Here is a 24,131-nt window from a genome sequence, read left to right on the forward strand (position 1 = left end):
AGTCGTCTCTGAAGGATGCCATCCAAGGTACCCAGAGCTGCCCTTAGTGGAGGCCAGCTTCACCTGAACCTGGTCCGTACTCTTAGAGGATCCTAAGAGGCAGAAGGGGGAGGTGGGCATACGGGGCAGCCTTGCTGTCCACGAGTCCGGGGAAATCCGACACGTGGTTTGTACCTAGGCTGGTGTCTCTCTGACATCTGGGTGGAGTATCAGAGATCTACTTTCACTCTTTCCACCGTCTCTCTTCCAAAAAGAAGCAGAGAAAGCATTTGCTATGTGTGGTTAGATGGTCAAGCTGACATAATTTGAATGTTCAACTAGAAACCATGACACTCTCCATGGAGACTGGCACAGCGTCCATCACTAGTAAAGACAGTGAAGATGAACATCCCAACAGAAGAGAGATTGTGCTGATTATAATTCTCCCCTTCACGTTCCTGGGTGTTCACAGAGGCTCTTTCTATGAGTTTATCTTAAAGATGCCCCTTGTGAATGTGACTGTTTGTGTGTGTGGACATTACTGAAAAGGCTGAAGGGTGACCAATTCTTCTTTCCATTGAGTGTGAGGATTTTTAAAACCATAGAATTTGCTTGGAGAACAAGATCCACCCATGTAACGCCTTGCTGTATGAGGCTGCACACGGCCCACTGAGTGTAGCAATTTCACTTGATGGTTAAAAAAGTAAGACCAGCCTTTGGCTTTCAAATGGCAACTCAACGCTGACACGAACCTAGATCAGGACAGGGTGTTTCATGGTGTATGGCCATTTGTCTTGTTATTATAAATTGTTACAAATGCTGAAAATACAGATGGATGGATGGATGGATGCACTGGGAAAGCTTGGTAGATTAGATATTGAGTTTTTTTCACAGACATAATGAATTTCACTTGTAGTTTTCAAAACAGGCCATCTTTTCTTCTTTTAAAAAGTTCATAACAATTTAATCAGTATTAATAACAATGGAAAAAAAATACATATATACCACATTGGAGCCAGTGGAGAGGCATTCAGACCACACATTTCCTGCTGCATTTTGTGAGCTGGGAGAACTTGCTAAAAAGCAATGTTTTAAGAAAGTAGAAATCTTTTCCAAAATTACAACTAAAGTCTACTTTTGTGGTCAACTTCACTTAAATTCCTGATTTGGGGGGAAATGTGAAGGCAATGGCATCCCACTCCAGTACTCTTGCCTGGAAAATCCCATGGACGGAGGAGCCTGGTGGGCTGCAGTCCATGGGGTCACTGAGGGTCGGACACCACTGAGCAACTTCACTTTCACTTTTCACTTTCCTGCATTGGAGAAGGAAATGGCAACCCATTCCAGTGTTCTTGCCTGGAGAATCCCAGGGACGGAGGAGCCTGGTGGGCTGCCATCTATGGGGTCACACAGAGTCAGACACAACTGAAGTGACTTAGCAGCAGCAGCAGATTTTAGGTCTCTTTAGAAATTACCTATATAACTGAATATATCTTAAGACTTCAGATACATTTATAGCAATTTAATATATGAGACCTTACTTTGAAGACAAAGGTCGTTATGTAAATGATAGAAGTAAAATTCTATTAGACACAGATGAATCCTCATGTAGAAGCTTTTCAAAGTGTTAATGGATAGGCTTATTATTCTTGTTAAAAATAGATTTTAGGCTTTGTCTTTTCTAATTAAAAGATATATTCTTGTTAATTCACATGCAAAAAAAAGGATGCATATACTTGAATTTAACATTAAAATTGATACACTATGTAAGCTATTTTGTACAAATTTCTTGCACAAACTAAATTATCTATCCCAGGATGAGAAAGCAAAGAAGGTGATTGAGGTGAGAAGTTGTGGTTATCAGAGCAGTCACTGGACTGAGAAAGTGGTTTGCACAAGCCTCTCAACCGTCTTAATGAAAGGACGGATCGGGTCCTTAGGATCCCTCAAAACACTAACCTTTTGATTCCAAATCTGGTGATTTCCACTAGACTGGATTTGTCCTTCCCTGGTGGCTCAGATGGTAAAGCGTCTGCTTACAATGATGTGGGAGACCCGGGTTCAATCCCTGGGTCGGGAAGATCCCCTGGAGAAGGAAATGGCAACCCACTCCAATATTCTTGCCTGGAAAATCCCATGGACGGAGGAGCTTGGTTGGCTACTGTCCATGGGGTCACAAAGAGTTGGACACGACTGAACGACTTCACTTCACTATACCTCTGTGTGCGTGTGTGTGCGTGTGTGTATGTGTGAGAGAGAGAGAGGGCAGACTTGGCTACTTTTTCCATAAGGCCTTAGATTCATTACGATTCAATGTAACTCCTTAACTGTAATCACTAATGCCACCCTGGGCAGAAGTAATAGTAAATAATGAAAATAAAGTTGAAGACAGTTTTGCTTTGCTTTTTTGTTGTTTGTTTAAACCAGAGCGTGATTTACAGTTTAGTAACAGATCAAAAGAGAAAACTAGATGGGTAACTATGAATTATTTTTAAGTCCATGAGCCCCTTCAAGACAAGTCTTGTGGCTTTCCTTTATACTAAATCTTAAGATTCATATTAACCCTTCACCAATGTTTAAATGTTTGGATGGACTGGTTCCAACTTGGGAAAGGAGTACGTCAAGGCTGTATATTGTCACCTTGCTAATTTAACTAATATGCAGAGTACATCATGCGAAATGCTGGGCTGGATGAAGCACAGGCTGGAATCATGATTGCCCTGGAGAAATCTCAATAACCTCAGATACACAGAATAACCCCTTATGGCAGAAAGTGAAGAGGAACCGGAGAGTCTCTTGATGAAAGCGAAAGAACAGAGTGAAAAATCTGGCTTAAAACTCAACATTCAAAAAACTAAGATCATGGCATCTGGTCCCATCTCTTCAAGGCAGATAGACGGGGAAACAATGGAAAGAATGACAGACTTTATTTTCTTGGCTTCAAAATCACTGCAGACGGCGACTGCAGCTGTGACATTAAAAGACGCTTGCTCCTTGGAAGAAAAGCTATGACCAACCTAGACAGCATATTAAAAAGCAGAGACATTACTTTGCTGACAAAGGTCCATATAGTCAAAGCTATGGTTTCTCCAGTAGTCATGTATGGATGTGAGAGGGACCATAAAGAAAGTTGAATGCCAAAGAACTGATACTTTTGAACTGTGGTGTTGGGGAAGATTCTTGAGAGTCCTTTGACCTGCCAGGAGATCAAACCAGTCAATGCTAAAGGAAATCAGTCCTGAATATTCATTGGAAGGACTGATGCTGAAGCTGAAACTCCAATACTCTGGCCACCTCATGCAAAGAACTGACTCATTGGAAAAGACCCTGATGCTGGGAAAGATTGAAGGCGGGAGGAGAAGGGGATGATAGAGGATGAGATCATTGGTTGGTATCACCGACTAGATGGACATGAGTTTGAGCAAGCTCTGGGAGTTGGTGATGGACAGGGAAGCTGGCGTGCTGCAGTCCATGGGGTCACAAAGAGTTGGACACAACTGAGCAACTGAATTGAACTGAATGTTTAAAATGTGGATGGATGGATGGATGCACAGGAACAGGTTAGAAGAGGAATAAAACCCAGACTTGATGGATCAGTGGTACTCTGCAGATGGAAAGGAAATTTCCATTGAAGATAGAATTAAGTAAGTGGTGTTAAAGGCTTCCCTGGTGGCTTAGTGGTAAAGAACCCGCCTGGGAATGCAGGATATGCAAGAAATGCGGGTTCAATCCCTGGGTCAGGAAGATTCCCTGGAGACGGAAATGGCAACCCACTCTAGTATTCTTGCCTGGAAAATCCCATGGACTGAGGAAACTGGTGGGCTACCATCGATGGGATCACAAAGAGTCAGACACGAGTTAGCGACTGAACAGCATCAACAAAAGCAGTATCAATGTATTTAGCAATAGCTCTCAAAGCACGACCTTTTTACACATGCAAAGGGGGGAAAAAAAAAAAAAGAAAACAACCGGGGCATTTGTCAAAGTGCACATTCCTGGGATACTCTTTAGATTTCCTAAGTTAGAACTGTTCAGCAGGGTCCAGGAAGGTGCATTTTAAAAAACAGTTTACTTTTTATGAAAGCAGTATCTGTGTGTGTTTTTTTAAACCAAGCAGTATAAAAGGATCTTAAAAGGCAAAAGTCTTGAGTCCCACCCCTACCAACCCAAGCCCACATACCACTTCCTACTTCTGCTTGTTTTTAATTTTTGCCATGGTTCCCTATCCCACTTAGAGCTTAGAGCAAAGTTTTTTGATTGAAGCATTTAGGTCATTATCTGTTTCTGCTCTAGGAAAGAGAATTTTTGTTTAATTCTGTTAGCTCCATGTGAATCTGTTAATAGTTGTCCTTAGGTATTTTGGTATTCTATTTATCTCAAACTTTGATAATATTTATGTTTGGTTCTCTTTTTTTTATTGTGTTGGTTTCTGTCGTACATCACAGTAAATCAGCCAAAGGTGTTAAGTGTAATCCCTCCCTCTTGAACCCCACTCCCAGCTCCCAGCCCATCCCCTCCCTCCAGGTTGTCCCAGAGCAGCGGTTGAGCTCCCTGCATCATACAGCAAATTCCCGCTGGCTGCCTAATTTTACACATGGTCATGTACACGTCAGTGTTGCCCTCTCAATTCATCCCACCGTCTCCTCCCCACACTGAGCCCACACGTCTGTTCTCTACGCCTGCGTCTCCACCACTGCCCTCAGATAGGTTCATCTAGACTGGAATGTGTATTTGCAGACACTCTCTGCGTGTAGCAAAGGTGAAAGTCACTCATGAAGAGTGTCACAAAACCAAGGAAATAACACATCTTCTGGTTTTTTATGATGTTTTCAGTTTCTGTGCCATAGGGTAACTGAGAGAAGCAGAAAAAGGTAAAAGACGTCGCTCACAGGGTGACCCTGCATAGACATGGAGGGAAAACTCACAACTCACACTGCTTCCCCAAGAACAGAGTGAACAAGCCATCCTGTGCTACAGCACTGAAAATCTGTCTCTTGGTCTACAGACACTCTGGGTAATTCTTTGAGGATTACATTAGCAATGTCTGACATTTCCATATGGGGGAATAGTGAATAATTTTATGAAATGATACTCTCTTTGACAGAAAATGCATCTCGAACATTTTAATACAATATGAATGGAAATCACACAGCAACCCCACAGTCTGTTTCCATCAGTAAGAGCGAGGGCATTCATGTCGAAGACTGGAAATGTACTCCAATACAGATGCCTAGGGGCTCAGCACATTTTGTACATTTAAATTTTAAAAAGGCATAGGTGTAGGTTCAACATGAATCACCAGAACTACAGTGCAGCTTATGGATTCTGTGCATCTCAGAAGGGAGTCCTTGAAGCCGACGACTTTAACAGGAGTGTGTGTGGTCCAAGCTGCAGACTCTCCGTTCATCTGCAGAGCATTCAGGGGTGCACGGCGCATCTTCAGCGTCTCCTGTAAGACGAGCGTGGTGTCGGGCACGCGTCCATCACACCTCCCTCCGTCCCCACCATCTTCATTCCTCTCTTGTTCAGTCCACATAGTGGCCAGGTCCCACTCAGCTGCAATGGTGTGTCTGTCAGTGGTGACAATACGGAGGGTCAAACACGATTTCATTATGTTACGCTGCCTATCAAAAGGCACATGCACACTCAGAAAACGTGATGCTACTCCTTCAAGACTACTGTGACACCGACTTCACACTGAGACGTTTTCAAAGATTAAAAGATGGGTGCATGGGAAGTGGAAAATTTTCTTTGTGGTGTGCCAACCCAAATACCCAATGCACAGACAGGGAACGAAATTCCCTCTCCCAAAGGCTCAAGCTCTCCTCATATTTCAAGAATATAGAAATTCATTTGACACAAGTAACTCTCTGAGGGTTTTTCCCTGTTTGTAGATTTGCAGTACTCCCTATTTTCAAGGCTGATGGACATGTACCTGGAGTGTGGCTGCCGTGTCCAGGGCCATCGTCGTCTGTATTCATGTCATTCTGGTTTACTGCTACCTGTACAGGTTATTAAATATTTTGAATAACAACATGCCTATCTCAGACACTTGTTTAAATCAAATGAAATCATTGAAACTATTATTTATTGAATGAGACATGGTTCAATAATTTGGAGGACCTGCAGATTAAGTCCTTCATTTGTATCATCACGTGGTATTAACTCACCTAAAGATAAAGAAATGGGCCCAGGCCCCTGACCTCACAAGGGGCACGTGGGTCAGAGCCTGAGCTTCTTTCACTCCAGCTCTCACCCCTCGCTCACAGTCTCGGAGTCCTCACCCATTTCACAGGAGGGCTTGTGCATTACTTCCACTTTGAATGTCAGGTCTACCTCCTCCACAGCCAGACCTTGCTGACATCAAAACTGAGAAAAAGAAGCCTTTCTACACAAGCGTTCAGGCACGGGCTGTTGTGAAAACGGTTTATTTCCACATTTAGAATGAGTGAAGCTTATCATGAAGCCACTGACAGGCTACAGACAAAACTAGAAAGGGGTGTCCCCTGTGACTGCGTTCACAGACATGGGCGCGTCCAGAGGGCTCTCACCCTGGAACGAGACGTGGGCTCTGCAAGCTGGACCATTTCCCTAGGTCAGAGACGAGGATGGGAGGAAGTTTGGCAAAGGTGATGTACACCACAGGACCCAAAGGACTGAAGATGGTCAGCCGGGCAAGGGAAGGCCTGAGGAACATCATGATGGCAAGTTCAAGAAAGGAGATCTAACTTATTTTACAAGCTCTCGGGTGGGAGCTGGGGAGCAGGATGTGGACACCCATGGAAGTCACCTTGAGGTTGGTTTTAGATTAATGTACGTTCACAATTTGAAAAAGAAAGACTTTTAAGTTGAAGCTTGTTTTCTGTGGCCTGGAGAATTCTGTCGCTGCACTTGATTAAGTCCAGGCCGGGGAGTGCTTGGCGGGACTGCAGAGCACAGCGAAGCCTTTGATCTGTGTTTGTGTTACATGGGCTCCCAATCTTGAGATCCCAGGAATCTAAACCTGAGCAAAGAAGGATGCTAATCTTTTCAACCTGATTCCCTTGTGCTCAAGACCTGCCATCTGCTGAAGGGTCCACATCACTTCCTTGAGTTACGGGTGGCCGTTTGGAAAAACTGTTAGCCATCAGCTGCTTTACAATGGGAAGAAAAGAAGCTGTTCATTCATCCAACAGAGAATTAGCAAGCATCTACTCTGTGCCAGGCACTGTTCTAGCCTCCTGGATTACCTCTGTGAACAAAACAGAGAATCATCCCTCCTCTCATGGGTCTTAACGTCCTAACAGGATGGTGAAGACAATAGTCAGTAGACTAGAGAAAAAGTAAGCTGTATCATGTTCCAAGAGCTGGGAGAAAGGAATGGAGGAGGAACCAGTGTGTGGAGGAGGTGTGACAGGGAGGCTGACGGCTGGGGAGGAGGGGGAGGCCGTGGGTCCCCTTGCAGGTGAGTCTGTGGACAGCAGAGCTTGCCCGCTTCCCTTGTTCTGGTGCCAGTCGCTGTCACTAGCCTTACGAGCAGCGGCCCAAATACAGAGCAAAACTGAGCAGTTGGAGCTTCAGTTTTGTCACTCTTGGGTTTTCTTCCCAGGTATTTGCTGTAAGTCAGCATGAGCTCAAGTAGAGAGCAGGCAAAGAGAAGAAAGAATTGCAGGTAAATCACAGATGGAGAGACTCACTGTGTCCACTGAGCTGCTGCTCTGCAGTGTCCTGAGAAGTCCAGCCTGGAGACTAGCCCCACAAGAGGATGAAGAGATGTGTCAGAGCGGAACTCTGGCCCAGCAAACTAGCCCCACACGTTTGGAAGCAGTTTAGCAGCACGCACCGGTGCTATAAAAAACATTCATTTCTTTGGGTCTCTTCATCTTAACTTTTAAATGTTTGCACTGTGTCATAAGAGATAGGAATGCCAGACCACCTTACCTGCGTCCTGAGAAATCTGTATGCAGGTCCAGACGCAACAGTTAGAGCCAGACATGGAACAATAGACTGGTTCCAAATGGGAAAGGAGTACGTCAAGGCTCTATATTGCCACCCTGCTTATTTAACTTATATGCAGAGTACATCATGCGAAAGCTGAGCTGGATGAAGCGCAAGCTGGAATCGAGATTGCCTGGAGAAATATCAATAACCTCAGATATGCAGATGACACCACCCTTATGGCAGAAAGCGAAGAGGAATGAAAGAGCCTCTTGATGAAAGTGGAAGAGGAGAGTGAAAAAGCTGGCTTAAAACTCAACATTCAAAAAACTAAGATCATGGCATTCGGTCCCATCTGTTCATGGCAAATAGATGGGGAAACAATGGAAACAGTGAGAGACTATTTTTTTGGGCTCCAAAGCCACTGCAGACAGTGACTGCAGCCAGGAAATTAAAAGAGACTTGCTCCTTGGAAGAAAAGCTATGACCAACCTAGACATGGTATTAAAAAGCAGAGACATTACTTTGCTGACAAAGGTCCATATAGTCAAAGCTATGGTTTTTCCAGTAGTCATGTATGGATATGAGACTTGGACTGTAAAGAAAGCTGAGCACCAAAGAACTGATGCTTTTGAACTGTGATGTTGGAGAAGACTCTTGAGAGTCCCTTGGACTTCAAGGAGATCCAACCAGTCCATCCTAAAGAAAATCAGTCCTGAATATTCATTGGAAGGACTGATGCTGAAGCTGAAACTCCAGTACTTTGGCCACCTGATATGAAAACCTGACTCGCTAAAAAAGACCCTGATGCTGGGAAAGACTAAAGGCAGGAGGAGAAGGGGACAACAGAGGATGAGATGGTTGGATGGCATCATCGACTCAATGGACATAAATTTGAACAAGCTCTGGGAGTTGGTGATGACAGGAAGGCCTGGTGTGCTGCAGTCCATGGGGTCGCAAATTGTCGGACCCGACTGTGAGTAAACTGATACCATTAAAAGGGCTTCCCATGTGGCTCAGCAGTAAAGAATCTGCCCGCCAAGCAGGAGACCTGGATTCAATCCCTGGGTCAAGAAGATCCCCTGGAGAAGGAAATGTAACCTACTCCAGTATTCTTGCCTGAAAGTGCTTGTGAAGTGAAAGTTGCTCAGTCGTGTCCGACTCTTAGCGACCCCACGAACTGTATAGTCCACAGAATTCTCCAGGCCAGAATACTGGAGTGGGTAGCTTTTCCCTTCTCCAGGGAATCCCTTCCCAACCCAAGGATTGAACCCAGGTCTCCTGCATTGCAGGCGGATTCTTTACCAGCTGAGCCACAAGGAAAGCCCAAGAATACTGGAGTTTTTCTGGCCTGGAGAATCCCGTGAACAGAGGAGCCTGGCAGGCTACAGTCCATGGGGTCACACAGAGATAGACCTGACTTGGAGACTAAACACCAACAACAATGATGTATCATTATAAGAGGTATGAAAGTGAAAGAGTGAAAGAGGGAGTCACTCAGCTGTCACGTTAGGATAGCTGTTGTTAGTTTTCCTCCCCAAAATGTGGTGTCATATAGCGGGATATGTCCACTTACTCACCTGTTCCTCAAAAAGTTGAATTAAACTTTTACCTTTGTCACTCTGATAGGTGAAAATTCACACCCAGCTCTCCTACTGTGTGTTTCTTTGATTGTCCTTAAACCTCACTGTCTGTCCGTTTCTAGGGACTAGTCATCGGTGTGTTTTGTATCTCTGTCTTGAGTTGCCTTGTTTTTCTTGACCTTTATATATTACGGAGATTAAAACTTTATCTGGATAAATTCCACATTTTTTTCCCATTTGTTTTTTATGATATCTTTGGCCAAATTAATTATTTTTTCCTTTATATTTTCATGATCTTCATCTTGGTTAATGAACAACAATAAAACCTTCTCTACCCCTCAAATTAAGGTAATCACTTCTAGTTTGAGCTTTCCTGGTGGCTCAGACAGTAAAGAATCTATCTGCAATGTGGGAGATCCAAGTTTGACCCCTGGATCAGGAAAATCTCCTGAAGAAGGAAACGGCAACTCACTCCAGTATTCTTGCCTGGGAAATGCTATGGACAGAGGAGCCTGGTGGGCTAGAGTCTATAGGGTCACAAAAGAGTCAGACATGACTTAGTGACTAAACAACAACAATCAAGGATTACCCCTCTGATTGGAAATATAATCTTTATTGTGCACTTTTAAGCCTAAAGCTCGGCATGGGTTTATTTCTGTACCGTCCATTTTCTTGCCCGCAGCACCCGTCTCTCTGCACGCTGGAACTGTCTCGGCTGACCTGCTGGAGACGGGCTGCCCATGGCCTGCGTCTCTTGTGCTTACTCTTGTCTAAGCTGCAGGACATTCTTGCTTTCCAATTGACTGGATTTTTCAACACAAAAATGAGACTGTGATTGAACTTGCAGTTAGAGGTTAATTTTGGGAACACGGACTGCTCTGTGTACTGAATTTTCTCATGTGAGCACAAGCTATAGCTCTTCATGTTTTTGAGGCGTGTATTTTCCAGCATAATAATTTGGTTTAATGCATATACACTTTTCATTCTGTTCAATATCAGCTTGATAGAGTCCTCAATGCTCTTGTGAATCGTTATACATAAAAATATGATAGAATTTTACGTTCGTATGTATGTAAAGAGATAAATTTATGGCCATTTCTCTAACCATTATTATACTTTGGCTAAAGTATACTTTCCTAAGTCCACAGCCATAGAATCTATTCAAAAGGACAATATTAACTTTTAATCTTCAGTATTTTCACATTATTTTTTTCTTGTAATGATAACTGAACCCCTCAGATCATGGTAATACGACTAGGGCTTGTTGTCTCTCTCTTGTATCTTCAATCACTTTCTAGAAATATTTCTAATTTTAATGAATAAAAGGTCTTCATAAGAAATGGCTGTGAAATTTTAATTGTCATTTTAATATCTATCTAAAGGATCATAACATTTATCTCCTTTAATATATAAATGTAGTGAAATAGTATTGCTTTCTGAGAATAAAACCTACTTGGTTATGGCGCATTACTTTTTAATACACTGCAGATTTCTTTGGCTCCTATTTTAAATTAAAATTTTTGCATTAATTTTCATAAGAGATATTGATCTACAGTGTTCCCTCTTTCTGTTTTTTGTTTGTTCACTTTGATCTCTTTATGAAATGTTTTCATATAGCATGTACTCCTAAAATGAATCGTCCTGCTCTGAGATTATTTAAAGAATTGAGAAACTACCTGTTTCTTGGGTTTATTGGAATTTTCCTTTAAAACTACTAGATTGATCTTTCTGATACATTTTTCATTTTGTTATGGCTTTTGGTAATTTTTTCTATTACCATTTCTATTATTTCTAGAAATAAAAAATACACATCACAAAGCTGTTTGTTGAAGCAGTATCTCTCTCAGATGAAAAATTGGAAGCAACCTGAATATCCAACAATGGGGAATTGCTAAATAAATTACCCGGGTTGTTCTTGAGATGACCAGGTAGCCCTCATTTAGCCCTCGTTTCCCTGTCAGTAAGCAAGCTACATACTGACACGGAGGACTCAGGACACAGAGGTGAACATGTGTCATGATTTTCACACTGTAAACAAGGCATGTGTGAAGAAGCGCGTCCATGACGTGATCTCATGGGATTATAGATTTGCCTACTTTATTCTCATTTTCCAAGCTTCCTATACAACTGTGTGGGGATGTGAGAGCTGGCGGCCTAGTTCTTACTCTGGCTGCAGGCTTGTTGTTCAGTCGCTCAGTCGTGTCCTGCTCCTTGCAACGCCGTGGACTGCGGTACACCGGGCTTCCTCGTCCTTCACCATCTCCTGGAGCTGCTCAGACTCACACCCACTGAATGGATGCTGCCACCCAGCTGTCTTGTCCTCCATCGTCCCCTTCTCCTCCCACCTTCAGCCTTTCCCAGCATCAGGGTCTTTTCCAATGAGTCGGCTCTTTGCATCAGGGGGCCAAAGTATTGGAGCTTCAGCATCAGTCCTTCCAGTGAGTATTTGGGGTTGATGTCCTTTGGATTGACTGGTTTGATCTCCTGGCCGTACAAAGGACTCTCAAGAGTCTTCTCCAGCACCACAGTTAAAAAGCATTACTTCCTCAGCACTTGTGAGCGTGGTCAAATCCCACACCTCTCTGCACCTTGGGTTCTCATGTGTCGCAAGGATCAGACATCCTACTCCATGCATGTAAGCACACAGAAGTTTCTGGCACATAGCAAGTACAGTGTTAGGTATTTGCTGGTTTTATTCAAAATATTGAAGGACAGAACAAAGTTATTGTCTTTCTCAAATGCATCCCCCTGCTCCAATAATTGCATCTTGAGATTCCTTAACAAAAAGAAGAAAATTGCTAAAAGATAAGATCAAGGTAGGAGACATGAGCTGACAAGATTTCATTGAAGAAGTAGGATGACCTCTTTTTCAAAGAAATGTTCTTCTCTAACTAAACCAGAAAACATTTGCACCAGAGCCCTGACACCTGAAAGGTGTAGAAGGAGATGACAAGAGGGTGATCTCTGGTGGCAGACGAGAGGAAATGGGTCTCCGAATAGCCTGCATCTTTCCTTTCTGTAAATGTCACCATCTCGATGGGGAAAAAGTGCTCCATTCTGGAGTGTGTGTGTGCTCAGCCGGGTCCGACTTTGCAACCCCAGGAACTGCAGCCCACCACGTTCCTCTGTCCCTGGGATTCCCCAGGCGAGAATACTGGAGCAGGTTGCCATTCCCTTCTCCAGGCAATCTTCCTGACTCAGGGATCGAACCCACATCTCCTGCATTGACAGGTGGATTCTTTACCACTGAGCCACCTGGGAAGTCCTCTGTTCCTGAAGCAGAGAGCAAATAGGTGGACAATGAGTTCAAAAAGTTTTATGGCAATTTCAATCATTAAATCAGAGGACAGAGCTCCAAAGCGTTTTCATTTGGCAACTGTCTGGAATATTTCAGGGCTACTGAGTCAGATGGGAGGCGAGTGCAGTCTCTGGCTGAGTTGGTGATGTCTGTCTGGACACAGCTCAGTGTTTCTAGCCCACGTGTCTCCAGCTGCCAGGATTTCTCAGGGACAACGGAGGTTCTGCTGTGACTGCCTCTGTGTCCCTTCCCCTGGGGTCGGGGGTGGGGGTGGGGGCAGAGAGCTCTTTTTATGAATGCACAAGTCTCCACCTCTGGGTCTGAAGGTAGTTTGTTCTTATCTGGGCTGGGAATTAACACCAGCCGGGGGCCCAGACGCCACCCTCTGAGCCCCCAGGGCTGCATCTGTGAGAGGCAGGAATGGCTTTATCTCGAAGGTTTCCTGTTTACCTAAATGTTTTCAGGGAAAAGGCAAACCTCCGTGAGAACACCCTAATGATACCCGTTTTTCTACTTCCGTCTGTCCAACCGTCCTCGCAACTTGCATTAAGTTAATCCTCAAGACAGCTCAGAGAACAAAGGGCTGTTCCCGTTTACAGACGAAGAAAGGAGTGTCTGGAAAAGCTGGACGGATAAGGGACATGGAAGCAAGACTGAAAGCAGGATCTCTAACTTCTACCATCTCTGGACCCAAGACGCTTCGCTGAGCACAGATGGTGAATCAAGCTATAATAAAAGTAGGAGCATATTCAGGACCTCCCCTGGAATTTGGGAGACAGACAGGGTTCATTGCAGTGGCTACAGGCATCATCAGAGGGGCCACAGAGGAGGGCGTGGCCAGCAGGGACTTGGGAAAGGCTGAAGGTCCAAAAGGCGTGGTCCCTGCGTCCGTTGGCCTGGCAGAGAGTTTCCCTTCTCAAAATCAGATGCGCTGTGCTGGTCTCTCTGTCTGAAGCTCGGATTGTTTTAGGGAAGAGGTTGATGGATGAGAATCACAGCTCAGGAAGGAAACAGCCCTGGCAGCTGGGACCCCAGACATCATTTGTGGTGGAGTCCTGAAGTTGAAGGCCAACAAACCCAGAGTGGGAAGCTTAGGAAACTGGCCCAGCCGGCACCAAACGTGCCACTGCTAGGGCCCTGGGGAGCTCATGCCAACCCATGGGGCTGCCCCTACACCCCGCAAAGGAGCAGCAGTGGTCATATTCCTCTGGGACACAATTCCCGCCTTTGGGAAACGAGGCATCGGAACTCAATTCTCTATAAAGTTCCTCCAAGTTCTGAGTTCTGAGTCAGGGGTGGAAAGCAAGCCCCGAGAAAGCCCGGCCAGGTCCTCAGGGAGGTGGGTCTGGCCCGGGGGCCTCGGGGTCTTTGTAGAGCAATGGGGATCCACCGACAGTGGTGAGCAGGGCAAGGAAAGCAGGGTCACTATGTCCACAAGGCTGACCCCACGGCGGGCAACAGCGGGAGGGACCGAGGCAGGCACAGTGGCCCTTGGAATAGCCGGTGGGGGGAGAGCAGATGACAAGGTCCTGGAAGGGAGAGAGGGGGCAGCGCAAGGACCCCAGCGCCACTGGGCTTCCTCAGAGGGCAGGGAGCCCGCCTGCCCAGCTCCCAGTGCACAAGGAGGGTGCCCGCCGCAGCGGAGAGTTTCTTGGAGAAGTGGTTTAAAAATAGGTCTGCCGGTAGCTTCCCCTGTGACTCTGCTCTTGATCTTCGTGGGGGAAGGTGGAAAAGCAACGCTGGTTATGAGCAGAGGCCTGAGGAGCTGCAGACCTCAGAAATACCTTAAGCTTGAGTTTCCTGAGCACTTAACCCACACCACACAGCCTGCCCAATGTGGTTTTCTTCAATTTTTTACAGTGAGATAAACTGGCATGACACAAAATTAACCATTTCAAGGCGAACAATTCAGTGGGCTTCGGTCCATTCATGCTGCTGTGCAACGATCACACGATCTGTTTCTGGGACTTCCTGGTCACCATGCAGAGCACCCTCGACCCGCTAAGCAGTCCCTCCACCTGTCACCATCCCCCACCCCTCAGAGCCTTAAACTGGCCTTCCATCCTCTTTTGAGTATCAGAAACCTGCACTCATACGGTTTCTTGTCTTTTGCCACTGGCTTCTTTCATTTAGAGCACTTTCAAAAAAGCCCATTCATGGCATAACAGGCGTCAGAACTTTAGTCCTTTTTATGGCTGAGTAATATTCCATTGCGAAGCTGCAACACATTCTATGCATCCATCGTTTAATGATGGACTCTAGGGTCGTCTTCCCCTTTTGCCCGCTGAGAAGACTCTCACTGTGACTATTTGTACAATGTGTTGAGAATTTCACATGCATTACTGTTTTCAGAAGTTCCCCGGGCAGCCCCATCTTCCCAGGGAGGTCAAGTGCACAGGCCACAGGAATCTGACTGTGCAGCCTGCTCTGAGCCTCTATCCTGCCATCAAGCAGACTTGCCCACAACACCAACTGCAGGATGAGCAGGTTCCCGGCCTCAGGATGCGGAAGTCTTGATGTGTGGGGCTCCTTGCAGGTCAGGACCTAGGCACACCCTGACCACCAGAAGGCAAATGCCCCTTAGTCCAGCACCTGCTGACCTGGACAAGATCCTACCTTCTACAGGGAAGTGGGAGCCACTGGGCCTTGTGGAGGCAGGTAGGGCAGACAGGTCTCCCGGAAGATTCGATCAGGTCGTGGCTGCCGCCTGGGTGGAATTAAATTTAAAATAAAACTTAAAGACAAAGAACGAAGGGGAAATAAATCAAAGGTATGCTAATAGAGCAATTAGAGTTTTGGGGGGCAGCACAGGAGGGAAAGGGGAATCTGGAAGCCAGGACTCCCTGGAGGCAGGAGCCAGGGTGTTAGGGTCTAAGGATTTCTCCCTGTGTTTACTGCTCATGATTTCAGCACTTTGCCTGGACTGAGAGAGTCAAGGCCGTGCCTCCTCTAGAAAGCTGCTGTGGAGCCTGCTGTGGGATCCTGACTGCTGGCGGCGGTGGAGAAGGAAGGGCTGGGTGAGCAGCTGAAGCTTGCCAGAAGCACGGCTATTTTTAAGTCTGGTGGTTGTGAGTCCTCCTAAGGAGCTCAACAGATCCTTTGTAACAGCTTCAGAAAGGAACGAATCGGCCTCCAGAAGCAGAGGGAAGAGATTCACAACAGGGCTTGCACACTGGCAGACACCTTGCAGGCTCCAGTCTTGGGGCACCGTGTCCTCGCTGCAGTGCGCTAGCTAACTCCACCTAAAGGAAGGCTCTTATTTTACCAGAGCTTGACCTTCCCTCGGCTCCAGTTAGGGGTGACCATTCATGTCACCGTTAGCATTCCCTCTCCACCCCCAACACAGCCCCTTCAGAGGCCAAAATCTCAAGAGAGCACTTCTTATTCTATCAACATACATGTGTTTGTGTGTATAATCTTTAAGGCGTCCCAGGTGGCTTAGTGGTAAAGAATCCTTCTGCCAGTGCAGGAGACGTGGGTTTGATCCCTAGGCTGCGAAGATCCCCTGGAGGAGGAAATGGCAACCAATGCGAATATTCTTGCCGGGAAATCCCACTGGACAAAGTAGCCTGGTGAGTTCCATGGGATCCATTGAGTCCATGGAATCTCAAGTGTCAGACATGACTTAGAGACTAAACAACATCATATCAGATCAGATCAGTCGCTCAGTCGTGTCCGACTCTTTGCGACCCCATGAATCGCAGCATGCCAGGCCTCCCTGTCTATCACCAACTCCCGGAGTTCACTCAGACTCACGTCCATCGAGTCAGTGATGCCATCCAGCCATCGCATCCTCTGTCGTCCCCTTCTCCTCCTGCCCCCAATCCCTCCCAGCATCAGAGTCTTTTCCAATGAGTCAACTCTTCGCATGAGGTGGCCAAAGTACTGGAGTTTCAGCTTTAGCATCATTCCTTCCAAAGAAATCCCAGGGCTGATCTCCTTCAGAATGGACTGGTTGGATCTCCTTGCAGTCCAAGGGATTCTCAAGAGTCTTCTCCAACACCACAGTTCAAAAGCATCAATTCTTCAGCGCTCAGCCTTCTTCACAGTCCAACTCTCACATCCATACACCAGCAATATATAATCTTTATTTTCGCCCCAGTGAAAAGTAAAATATATAATCTTTATTTTTGCCCCAGTAGTAAAGACTAAAATTTGTTCTCAACAATAATTATTAAATATCAGGTTGCATTTATGAAAAGATAGCTTTCATTCATCTAGTATATGCAATGTATGATAATTATAAAAATTACACTATTGAAGTAGTTTATATCCTAATATAACATATAAATTTTACACATATAGGTATGTATTTTAATATTTTCCAACCTATTATTTGGAAAAAAATTCTATGAAAGACAGCACTTCTTACCGGTTTATTATTTGCATTTTAGAATTGCTCTGAGGCCCTGATGAAGTTATTTCAAATAGCCTTAGCCCACACTGAGTCCTTTTTTTCTCCAAATCCCTTAAAGGATGAATAATCTGTGCCACATAGTTTGGCACATAATTACTGTTCTCTTACTCTGGCCCCTGATTGTCTCGAGTGTGTTTTGTGTGTGTGTGTGTGTGTGTTTCCCCTCCCCCATCTCCCGATTGAAACTAGAATATTACATGCCCTTCGAGAGAGAGAAAAACTGTACCTTATAATTTCCCTGCACGTTCCCCTTCTCCACACACTACACCCTAACACAGTGCTGGCCGCAGGTTAAGACATAAATTTTGATTATTAGGTAGCGAGAAACCAATATGGTTTCAGGATTTGAAAAAAAAAAGCGTGGTGAGATTCAGGGATAGATCATAGAGGATTCTTTGTTTCCTGTATGCAGTGAAGGGCCGGAGGGAAGCTGAAGGAGGGAGAAAGCACACGTGTGACAAAACAGATGATTTTAGGAAGGACGCCCACCTCTCCGGTAATAGTGTCAAGCAATTGCTGTGACCTTCACAGAGTTCATGGGGGCAATCCGTCACATGCCTTGTGATCATTTTAAAAGATTTAACTGCATAAAAACTTGGAGATGGGGACCATTTTTAGAGAAGGGTAAGGAAATGGTTCCAAATTCTGTCGCTGGCTCTATGTATTTAATACGTTCATGATTTGTGGTCTCAGATTTTCTGCGTGTCCTGGGCGTGGGTGGTGGGAGCCTGGCTTGTTAATGTCCGTAAAATGGGATGAGGCCAGGAGGACCCAGAGACTCCCAGCCCCACAGTTCCTTTTCCCAGGCCAAAGCAGTTTCAAACCAGAGTGACAGCAAGCCTGGGGACGGTCACCGGTCCCTGATGCCTCTGCTGCTTCCGCAGGCTGTTTTCAAGCCCAAGACTCCTTCTTGGTCTTAAGCCTCCCAGATACCTCTGAGGGACCCACAGCTTCCCACAAGCCCCAGTTCCTAGGGGCAGCTCCTTATCTTGATGGGGAAGGATTTGTGTGTGAGAAGGCTTCTGAGGACAAAGAGGAGCTCTTTGAGTAAATCCAAAGTGTTCCCAGATAGGGTTCTGTTTTGATCCTTATCTGTGTAACCCTATCTCATGGGGGAGGACTTACTCCTCCAGGTTCCATTAGCACTCAGCGACCATCCAGGCGTAAACCCCTTGGTGAGACAAGAACTACTCCAGAAACCATCAAAGTCTCCCAGACCTGGTTCCAAAGTTTGGTTGGATTTTAAAATTGGCCAGTTTAACATTTTGACACAATTTTTGCAGATAAAAACAATTTGGTTAGATTTGGGAGTTTTTTCAGTTTGGGGTTTCAGGGTATTTTGTTTCATTTTGATAGTTCCCTAAAAGCAGCCTGACATTTGGGGGAAATGAACTAGTTCTGGGTTTTTCAGAGACTTTTCTTGGGCAGGGAAATGTATTAGCGGTGGTGGTATTCTTTCAGTCTCTACATGCGCAAGATGCTTCTGTTGCACATAGTTAAGTAAAAGAAGACAATAAAAGTGTTTATTTTAGGCTCTAAAGTGACAGTCACCGTTTCATTGCATAATCCTATGCTTCCTTGAAAAGTCCCACAAAATGAGGTGATTATGAGAAAGTTCAAGTTGTTGTTGGCACATCCAACCACGGCGTGACTTTTGTTTTTCTTTTGGGACAAGGGAACAGGTAACGGCCTTGTAATGAAAATGCCCTTTTGACCTTGAATTGTGGAGAGTCCAGTTAACCGACCAAGTTTTTTGAGAGCTGTTTTAGAATTTGTGATGGTTAATTTTGTCCAGGCTATTGTGTTCAGGTATTTGGCCAGACACCAGACTAAATGTTCCTGTGAAGGTGTTTTTCTAGGTGTGCATGCGCGCGTGTTAAGTCACTTCAGTTGTGTCCGACTCTGTGAGACCCCATGGACTGTAGCCCACCAGGCTCCTCTGTCCATGGGATTCTCCAGGCAAGAAGACTAGAGGGTATTGTCATGCCCTCCTCCAGGGGATCTTTTTCTAGGTGTGATTAACATTGAACCACTAGACTTTGAATAAAGCGGATCATCCTCTGTGCTGTGGGTGGACCTATCTAACCAGTTGGGCTTAAGTGCACAGTTCTCCCAAAGAAAGAATTCTCAACACAGAAACCCTTCCTGAGCCTGCAGCCTGCTGCCCTGAATTCAACCTGAGGACTGCAATATCCGCTGGTCTCCAGCCTGCCAGCCTGTACAGATTCCAAAGACCTCAGCCCCCACCATCTTATGAGCCAATTCCTTAATCTCTGTCCTTGTCTCTGTAATGTGTCTCTGGAGAACCCTGACCAATACAACTATCATATTGTCAGACGCTCTTAAACAAGAGCATTTTGGTTACATTAAGCAAAGAATCCTTCTCTTTCCCAAGTAGCTTGAGTGTGTGCTCAGTCTCTCAGTTGTGTCTGACTCTTTGAGACCCCAAGAGTGTATTGATTCTGTCCTATCAGTGGCTTCCCTGGTGGCTCAGTGGTAAAAGATCCGCCTGCCAATGCAGAAGACTCAGGTTCCATCCCTGGGTTGGAAATATCCCCTGGATGAGGAAATGGGAACCCACTCCAGTATTCTTGCCTGGAGAATCCCATGAACAGAGGAGCCTGGTGGGCTACGGTCCATGGGATCACAAAAGAGTTAGACACGACTTAGCAGTTAAAAAACAAAATACAAAACTTAAAGTTATAATTATGATCATGCAGTAATCCTTAACCTCAGCAACACACGCTTCTAGTGCTGTTGCTCTGGCACCGTTTTTCCAGCAGGGCTGTATACTCACACATCAGCTGTCTTTCAACTCCCCCCCCATCTCACAAAAAGACATTTTGCACAGCGACGGCAGGGCGGCCCCACTTTCTCCAAAGGCCTCTTTCATCGCTGGGTGTGTAAACGCAGGTCCTTTCACGCTGCTGTGTCTTACACCTTCTCCGTGACTTTTCTGCGATAGATGGTTGTGACCAGAGGTGTGTCCACGGCAGTGGCAGCATCTGGAGCTGCTCCCTGACTCACCTCCATTGACTTACGAAATTGAAAATGGCCTGTTCTACGTCATCCACACACACCTGCCGCCCACCCCTCAGGCAGAAGAGGCACCTGTTCTCCTCAAGTTGGTTTCAGTCCTGCCCCTGCCATCAGGCCCTCTCTGAAGCCCCGCCCCCTGCCAGTAGCAGGTCCTCTTGAAGCCTCGCCCCCTGCCCCTTTAGGACCTCTTGAAGCCCTGCCCCTTGCCAGTATCAGGACCTCTTGAAGCCCTGCCCCTGCCTCCATCAGGACCGCATTCTGGTCCAGATCACTCAGGGATTCAGCAGAGGTCTCGGTTGCAACTACATTTCCGTTCAGGTCCTCCCCTCACGCAGGGCTCTCCTCCAAACACGCAAAGCTCTGCTCAGCAGCACTTCTTGGAGGAAGTGCATTTATCTCAGGTGATATAATACTCACTGTACCCTTTTCCCTCCCATTTGATCCCCCAGCCGTTCTGTGCCCCAGGTAAAGCCATCACTCCTGTCAGGAAGCTGTGCTGGCTTATAGGCGGGCTGAGCGTCCTGCAGCCGACTCTCACCCCGGCTCCTGACTTGTGCTATGGACTGGATTGTGTCCCCCAAGGTTATATACGGAAATCCTACCCCCGGTTTGATGGAGTTTGAATTCGGGGCCTTTGGGGAGCGATGAGATCATGGGGGTGGGACCTGAGGTGAGATTAGTGCCCTTATGAGAGGAGGAGGCCAGAGTTTGTTCTCTTTGCCACGTGCAGACACAGTGAGAAGGTAGCCTCTGTGAACCAGGAAAGGGGCTCTCGCAAGACACCCACACTGCCAGCATCTCATCTCGGACATCCAGCCTCTAGAACGGGAGAGGCAAACGTCTGTGGATAAGCCCCCAGGCTGTGGCACTCTACGATGCAGCCCGGGGTGACTCAGACAGCTTTCATTCTAATGCACAAAGCCAGAGGCAGGGCCTGGACCCAGATGGTGATGGGGAGGACCACGCACAGAATTGGGCCACTAAGCAGATACAGAAATTCTCCCCATGCCCACCTTGCAAAAGGATTTATTAGCGCCATCAAGACTCTCTTGCCTTGACACTTTTTCACCAATCAAGTCATCATGAAACATGATCTTTACTGACAAATTCGAAGTGACTTCCATATGAGTCCCTCAACGCTAATTTTGTTAGAAGTTGCCATCACCTGCCACCTGACCTGGCTTAGCCCTGCCAAGCCTGCGGAAGAGAGAGGAGCATACGTAACCCGCAGCTGGAGGCCGTCTGCTCAGACCCCCAGCATCCAATCTCACTGGGAGAACAGAGTGTATGAAAGTGAAACAGTCAGGAGGGAGCCCAGGAGGGCCTGTGTCACCTATAATCCCCCCTGCTCCCCCATGAGCCCCGTTAGTCCAAACTCCCTCCGTATTATAAAATGTCAGTCATCTATTCCCCAATAAGCTCTGAAACCAAAACAAACAGGAATCTCTCAGCGTGCAGATCTTAACACTCCCTTCAATTTCCTTATTAACTAACTTGCCACCAAAACTAAAATGCTGTGTCACTTGTGAAGACCAGTGCAGCCTGGTCCCTATAGGACCGGCTGGTGGGATTGAGGGTGCCGTCCTGAGTCCACGGGAGAAAGTGGTCAGGATGCAGACATCCACTCTCCACTGCGCAGCCACTGGCCTTTTGTGATGGCAGCAATAGGGAGCTCATACAGAAGTGGCTCCCTCCTACCCCGGGAGCCTGTGGATCAGCAGCCCTGGGTGGGGACCGGCTGTCCCCAGCCACCTCCAGTTCGTGGTACCCAAGACCCACGTGAACACAGGCCACAACAGAGATGTGCAGTAGCATCATGCAGGCAAGGAGACAGGTCAGGCCAGAGAGCAGGAAGAGAGAGGTCTCCTCCGGAGACAAAGGGGAGGAGAGTCACTCCTGAGTGGGCCCACGGACAGGGAAAGGACGCAGGTCCATGTCCAGGAGAGACAGCCGGCTAGAGACAGCCCGACTCTTCGATGGGCTTTGCTGGCCCCTCGTTGACTACAGTGAATTTAGCTTCAGACAGGGTCTCCCTCTTTCGTCCTGGCACAGTGGGACTTTGTGTCACACCAGCTCCAAGCTGTACCGAGAACCTCCCCTTCCCAGACTAATTTCTCAGACCAGTGGCCACCCCAGCTACTCCCGAAGTCCTCAAGGAGAACACACACCCTCCGCCCGCTGCTTCTCTGCTGGTATTTAGAAACCCTCTCTGTCACACACCATCCTCCCTGTCCTCCCTGAGGCACGTGAGTGCACACAGACCCCTCGCTTGGTTAGAGACTGTTCCCACCTAGAGGGTATTGATGGGTATTTCTCCCTGGTGCCTTCATACAGACACATGTTCTTCAAGGCACCCGGAGAGAGCAGTCCAGGCAGCCCTTAGTCTGGCCTGCTGCCCGCTTGGGTGGCTCTGACATAAATTAGAGCTACATTTGAGTGATTTCTTCTAGGTAAAGTGTCTACCTGCAATGCAGGAGACCTGGGTTCGAACCCTGGGTCGGGAAGATCCCCTGGAGAAGGAAATGGCAACCCACTCCAGTATTCTTGCCTGGAGAATCCAATGGACAGAGGAGCCTGGTGGGCTGCAGTCCATGGGGTTGCAAAGAGTCGGACATGACTGAACAACTTCACTTTCACTTTCCTTCCAAACGGCTTCATTTATACAAACATCAACATTTCACTATGCTTGCTCACTCCCAGGGAGCTTTGCCCTCTGAATTCTGCCCAAATCTGTGGAATGTTCCTGGGTAATATACATATGCCTTGCTTGGCCAGGCTTTGTTTGTTTTTCAGGACTTTGGAAGGAATCCTTATATGCTGTTGTTGTTATTTAGTCACTAAGTCCTGTCTGACTCTTTGTCATCCCATGAACTGTAGCCCACCAGGCTTCTCCGTTCATGGGACTTCCCAGGCAAGAATACTAGAGTGGGTTGCCATTTCCTTCTCTAAGGAATCTACCCGACACAGGAAATGAACCCAAGCCACCTGTGTTGCCTGCATTGGCAGGCGGGTTCTTTACAACTGTGTCACTTGGGGGCCCATATAGGACCCATTTTTAACCACACATACCTGAATGCACAGTGAGGGCCAGCATCTGGAATGGCCTCCAATGATCAGGTCGTATCATAAGATAGAAACTATGGAACATTAACTTTCTTCCTGTGTGAAAAATGTTTTAAAATAATGGAACCAATATGAGAGCACATTGAGAAAATCTTTACTACTCTGAGAAGCTAAGAAGAGCTCAGTCATTTTGGGTTTATTTCATTTTTTTTCCTGCTTGAGTTGCACTTTTTCCAATTTTAGAACGTCATTACCTTTGCAAAACCGGATTTTACTTTACAAGCATTCTCATACATTTCCCTTTTTCTAGATACTCATGTCATGTTGGGGCTTTCCTGGTGATTCAGTGGTAAAGAATCTGCCTGAAGGAAGGAACCACGGGAGATGTAGGTTCAGTCCCTGGGTCTGGAAGATCCCCTGGAGGAGGGCATGGCAACCCATTCCAGTATTGATGCCTGGGAAATCCCATGGACAGAGGAGCCTGGCGGGCTACAGTCCATGGGGTCGCAAAGAGTTGGATATGATTGAGCAACTGAGCATGCATTCAATGTCACATTGAGCCAAAGGAAAACAAGGAGCCATGAATCAGTGTGTTAATGAGCAAAGCCACTCCCCACTGCAGAGGAAGCACTGTCATTCCTCGTTGTCCTCAGGTGCCATCGCAAAATGGGTAAGACCCTACAGTCTTTTGACAGCTCCACCCACCTGAGTGCTGCATGCACAGATGAAAGTCATCATCAGATTGCTCCAGCAGCTAAGGAGTGAAAGGAAATCGTAGCCAGAGCTGTGACATCCCCAAGGAGATAGCTCACCAGCCTGGTGGCACTGCAGGAAA

At 46.5% G+C, this 24,131-nt stretch overlaps 1 long non-coding RNA gene across 1 annotated transcript; it reads right to left on the bottom strand.

The window, feature by feature from the left end:
• Nucleotides 1-5,087: 5,087 nt before the first annotated feature.
• On the bottom strand, nt 5,088-24,116 carry LOC138985450 (uncharacterized). Its single transcript, XR_011462512.1, has 3 exons — nt 24,002-24,116; nt 15,394-15,484; nt 5,088-5,549 (listed from the first exon to the last, which is right to left on the bottom strand). It is a non-coding gene; the product is annotated as an uncharacterized lncRNA (long non-coding RNA).
• Between the last annotated feature and the right edge of the window lie 15 nt (nt 24,117-24,131).

The sequence above is a fragment of the Bos mutus genome, chromosome 24 (assembly GCF_027580195.1).
Source record: "Bos mutus isolate GX-2022 chromosome 24, NWIPB_WYAK_1.1, whole genome shotgun sequence".
Taxonomy (NCBI): Eukaryota; Metazoa; Chordata; class Mammalia; order Artiodactyla; family Bovidae; genus Bos; species Bos mutus.